The sequence below is a fragment of the Elaeis guineensis genome, chromosome 4, assembly GCF_000442705.2.
Source record: "Elaeis guineensis isolate ETL-2024a chromosome 4, EG11, whole genome shotgun sequence".
Lineage (NCBI taxonomy): Eukaryota > Viridiplantae > Streptophyta > Magnoliopsida > Arecales > Arecaceae > Elaeis > Elaeis guineensis.
The window spans coordinates 15,673,276-15,679,062 of record NC_025996.2 but is presented as its reverse complement, the minus strand read 5'-3'; positions in this window follow the sequence as shown (position 1 = coordinate 15,679,062).

Here is a 5,787-nt window from a genome sequence, read left to right as displayed (position 1 = left end):
TTTGAGTACTCGTTGATATATGTATATGTTGTGTCCGTAAGTTAAGGGACATAGATTGTTGATCCTCACATAATTTTCTCAGCCACCAAACTGCTGATATGATTGAGACTTGCGTGGGTTCGGGTTGTATCCACTGATCTTGTTTCACAACGCTGACCGTTGGATCACGCTATGCATAACCGCAAAGCACTCCGAAGAGCTCATTCATCCACCTGCATTGATCTCCGAACGACCAGTGCACAATCGAACGGTGATTGGCGCCAAGGGAGGTGAATCCTTCTTTCGCGTGAAAGATACAACCCTTCTCCCTCACGTTACCGCATGGCAGCTGTCTCGAGTAATGATATCACGAGGATAGCCCGCTAGATGAGTGCCACCTGTTATCAAAACCGGGCTCTGCAATTGGATCCCTTCTGAATTCCACTCGAACCAGGTTTGGTGGGTCCAACCGCTTAACGGCGTTACGAGACCGGTTTGAATAGACCTCGACATGATAAGCCACCAGCCATGGACTATGCACCAGTTTGTCAAACACCGCTTGTGGGAAAAAACAACTCGAGGGTCCGTTTGATCGAGGATAATATGGCACGAAAAAGATGAATCACGTATCAAATTATGGCGTTGAAAATAAAAAATTTAAAAAATAATAAAAATTTGATAAATTTTATATTTATTTTTTTTAAAAATAAAATAAATACCATAAGAAGTTGATATTTGATAAATTTTCTAATGATTGTTATCAATATTTAATAAAAATATTTTCAATAAAATTATATATATAATTATTGAATTTATTTTGATACTTTTTAAATATATTTAATAAAAAATTTTATATAAAAATTAAAATGAAGATGAAATTATGCAAAGGACTATGTGATTATAGTCATTGTATAAAAAAATTTAGAAATGATAATACATCTCAGTATGAAAAAAATTTTATGTTGAAAAGTATATTTGTAGATCCTACCATATTTCTATATAGGATTATCTCCGACCAAATGTAGTAATTTTTTTTCAATGCTATTTTCTGAAGTAATTTTTCTACCAACCAAACATAATAAAAATTATTTTATTTTATATTTTTTTTAAATAAATAATTTTTATGAATCATCATATTATCTCATAATTTGATACACTCCAATCAAATATATCTTTAGAGAATTTTAATTATTATTAAATCCAACAGAACATATCAAATCTTATGGTGGATAATATGCCACATTATCTCTTAATTTCACCGATTCTTGTTTGCACATTATCCACGGTGCAAATGGTTTGTCCTCGTCCACTGGGACCTCATCCATACAATAATTTCTCCTCGGTGAGGTGACCAATACATCCCCTGCGTGGCAGACCTCCTGCAAGTTCTTTTACATCCCGATACTCCATTGGAAGATCTAAATGTCGAGGCCTGCAAAGCAAAACAGCAGTAGTGATCGAGGAAACTTTACGGCTTTTAAAAATTATATATATTATAATTTTAATAATATAAAAAATATCAATAATCTCGTATCGATTGTGAGTTAAGAAAAATTTATATTTATAAAAAATAAAAATTTTTTCTTACGTGATATATTTTTTAAAGGACTAAATCGTGAGGCCCATGAATCAGAGCGGACAATATCTCACGTGACGGACCTGGCCTTTGTCTGCAACAATGACGTGCCAAAAAAGAGTCGAGGTCTACTTCAACTGACTGTGAGACTCCTCGCACTATACACATCAGAGTCAAAGGAGTCCTCCTTGACTGAGGGACTTTGTTGCGGTTCTAATAATATGGAGGGCACCAATAGTTCCACATTAATAAGAAAAAAAAAAATTTCTACGTGAGGTACTTTTTAAAGGATAAAACCGTAAGGCCCATGGACCAGAACGGACAATATCTCACATGATGGATCGATCCTTTGTCCGCAACAATATATATGCAAAAAAAATTCTTAATTACAGATTTCATCCAAGATCCACTAACCTTCCTTCATTTTAAATTAATCATGATATTTATAATATTATTTAGATTTTTTTATTTTATATAAATATTTAAGATCCATCTAATGCATAGTTAATTTGAAAGTATATACATATTTACATATTTCCCCACGTATCTTTCTCTTCCAATTCTAACGTCTGGAGCTTTCAAATCTATTTAAATTTAGTCATAAATATCATAAATTCAATCATAAATATCATAAAATTTATAATAATTTAAAATATTTTCATCTAAAAAAATCAAAAAAATATATCATTTTGATTTTATAATTTTATATTAATATCTAAGATCCATCTAATATATAGCGGATAATCAATACGGGGCTTGATATTTATCCATGCGGACCTTGTCACAAGTACAGAGATAATTGCCACCGTGCCTGTAAATGTCTGGCCAAATGCCGGAGGTGTTCACGACCCTCGGCACTCATGCATTGAGACAATGCGGGAGAGCTTTCTAAATCTACTTGTTAAAAACACAGGGAACTATCAACATTACTCTTTTGGTCCTCGTGTTTCCTTCAAGTAAGCGTTCCATCTCCATCACGGACATCAAACCTCCAATCAGTACTATAGACTAATATCACCTTCTTTTTCTTTTTAATCTCATTCCATTCTTTTTTTTAGACGAAAACTTATTCCAATCCTGGTCCTCAAACCCCTTATTGGGTTTGTTACCTAAAAAAAAAAAAAAACCTTATTGGGTTTAGATCTAGATTTGGGTGCTATTGGCTCCAATCAATCCATAGCACCCACAACTAAAGTTATCTTTCCAGGATGAAATCCGGTATTGGGCTTTCATCGCTTCTTCTGGGCCAAGCTAAAAGCGCACCTTGCATGCCTATGTCTCCTCTGCTCCAACACATCAAGCTAGCGGTGATCAAATATATATTCTGTAAGGATAACTGATGTCTCCACTAATCTCCCGTAGCGACTTACCCTTAAACCTCAGGTGTATACTATAGGAGGCTTTTGTTGTGCTCCTACTTGTTCTATACATTTTCCTTCCTTTTCTCTATAATTTTTTTCTTTCTTTAACAAAATTTTGATGACTCATGGAGGTTTAAACTCCTTGCGCGCTCTTCGTTTATATCAACAAAAGAAAGAGAGAGAACTATATATCGGTGCTATCTTTTATTGTGCATACGTGAATGTCTATATCATGCCTATTGTATACTTTTCTACGTAATAAATGCAGATGTAGAGCTCTGACGTGGACGGCTAGTTGGCACCAAATGATGTCAACCGTTCGGTGATGGCAGCGCAAACGTGGCCTATGTTCTTTACCTTTGCCCGATTGTGCAAGTTGTTTTGGTCTTTTGCCCACAACCTTGGAATTCCCTCAAGCACACGTATTTGAATGACGGACGAGGGATAAGACAAACAAACCCATGTTTGACGGAGAAATGGAATACATACATGGCTGCATGGCCAACTTTTTCGCCTTTGAATTTTACCCGAATATTATTTGATGATTGCTCCGGTCTCTTCCGAGCTATGGATCTCTAGGGCTAGCTATGACATCACTCCATCTGACTTGTTCATCCAACCGTTTGTCTTAAATATGATACATGCATCTTATCAACATTCAGTAACTTATATCCTTTTTTTTTTTTTTTTTTTTTGAAAAACATCGGGTAAATTATTATCATAATAAATGGTAATATACGATAGAAAGATAAAATTTATATGTGTGTATGTATGTATGCATACAATTGATGAGTCAACAAGCATATCCAAATCATGTCAAGAAAGTCGTGACCTAATCACGTTACTTGAAATTAGTGCGAGACAAATTGCTTAATTATTGAGCTCAAGTATAATCAAATTTAAGTTCCCACACCTTCCAACATAATTAGCCAGCCAAATTGCTTAATGAACCACTGGGTTTCATTTGATGTTTCTTATTTTCTTAGATTGCACTTATAATAGCACCTTCTCCATCAATTCACTGCATGCCCAAGTTTACTTTTAAACAAATATATTGATTTCAAGTCTTGCAGATTGAAGAGGAATCGAGCTCGATCGCTATCGCTAAATACGTAGCGTCTTGAACTTATCTTCTAAAGCACAATGGAATTCCCACTCCGCGGAAGCCATCAACCTCAATAAAACCTAAAATCATCGTCATTGTGATGCTTGAGAAGAAGCCTAGTCCCAGGGTAATAATTTCACCTTGATCTCTCCTCTCATTTTTATTCTTTAACTTTGTGTTATCTCTTTTTTTTATTATTATTATTTTGTTGATTTTTTGGGCTAGATTTGATTAGAAAATTTTAGGCTTTGCTATGGGATTTCCACAAGATTAAATTAGTAACATGGTCAAACTAAATAAACCCAATTTTAACAAAAGTGAGCAAGGTGACAATCTAAAGATATAATGTTCAACAGCCGCCCAGATGCTCCGTTGACCATCTTGAAAACTTGTAGCAAGCTATTGGATTTTTCCTAAGGTTAATTTCAGGCATACTTATGTCACTCCTAAGGACTTCCAAAGCCGCACCCTCTCAGTGGCAAGCACAAAAACCTATAGTTCATAGTCACTTGGTCAGATATGCTCATGGTGCACTCTAGGTTTCCATATGATCTAAGCAGACATCAGACTGCTGAGAAAAGTTGAACCAATTACAGATAGGTGAGGGCATGCATCATTCAAAGGTGAGGGCATGCATCATTCGGAGGGGCATTTCCAAGTAGCTGACCCAGACATGGACTCCACATACTTTATCGTGAGGTCACCCAATTAGGCAGCTCCCGGTTTCGGTCAGGCAGGCCTATCCGCACTGTCTGAGGCCGCCCCGCCCGCGCACCCACACCAGTCAAATCTAAAGTCGATTTAAAGGGGAGCCGTAACGTCAATCATACTTAAAGACTGTCTCGTTTTCTTTCTTCGGTTCATCACCCCAAATCCATCTACCAGCCACGTGAGTCCTGGTCTTCTCTCAAACAGGAAACATGTATTACGATAAATTCATAAAAAAAGGAAGACCACAGACAATCAGTAAAGCCACACAGGAAGGTGGTCCCATCGACCTAGAGGTATGGTCGCCCCGCGTCACGATGGGCGATCCGTGTGGACCCAAAGAAACAAGTTAATAATAAAAGTACCGGTTACAGTATTTTCTACGAGTATTAAACTGGGGATAGATAGATACCATGCATTTTCCAAATTAATAATAACGCATCAGGATTTTAAAACTCGATCATCAGCCAACTAATAAACAACTAACTCACAGAGTCACATCCCGCACCCACTTACATTCATTACCTCGTCTCTTGCGGTGTCAGCAACAATGGTGGTGATGGTGGTAAAGAACTAATACTTCCAATTAAAGGTGAGATAACGACCATTACCGACCGGGAATGGGTCAGATCCTTCCTAAATTTATATGAACAAATGATTAGCATGGATACGAAGATCTGATATTTTATACTTGGTCTCTTTGTAGATTAGCTAGTAGTGAATCCCCCCAACGTGCACACCAACTGATCTCATGCAAGCCATGAGCACATGCCGCAGAGATCATAACCAATAGTTTATGGCAGCATCGACAGCACATAGAACAAAAATAATTTAAAAGAAGAAAAAGAGGGGGACAGAAGGAAAAGAAGGAAACCCTTTACATGATACGAGTTCATGTAATCAAATCATAAATAAGAAAAAGAGCTCGACATTTTTTTTTTTTTTTTTTTTGAGACTTCGGGACTGAGGGTCGGAGAAAACCCCCACCTCCTCTTAGATTTCCTAGAATATTTCCATAACTAAAGTAGAGGAAAGCCCAAGAAAAAAAGTGGAGCTGC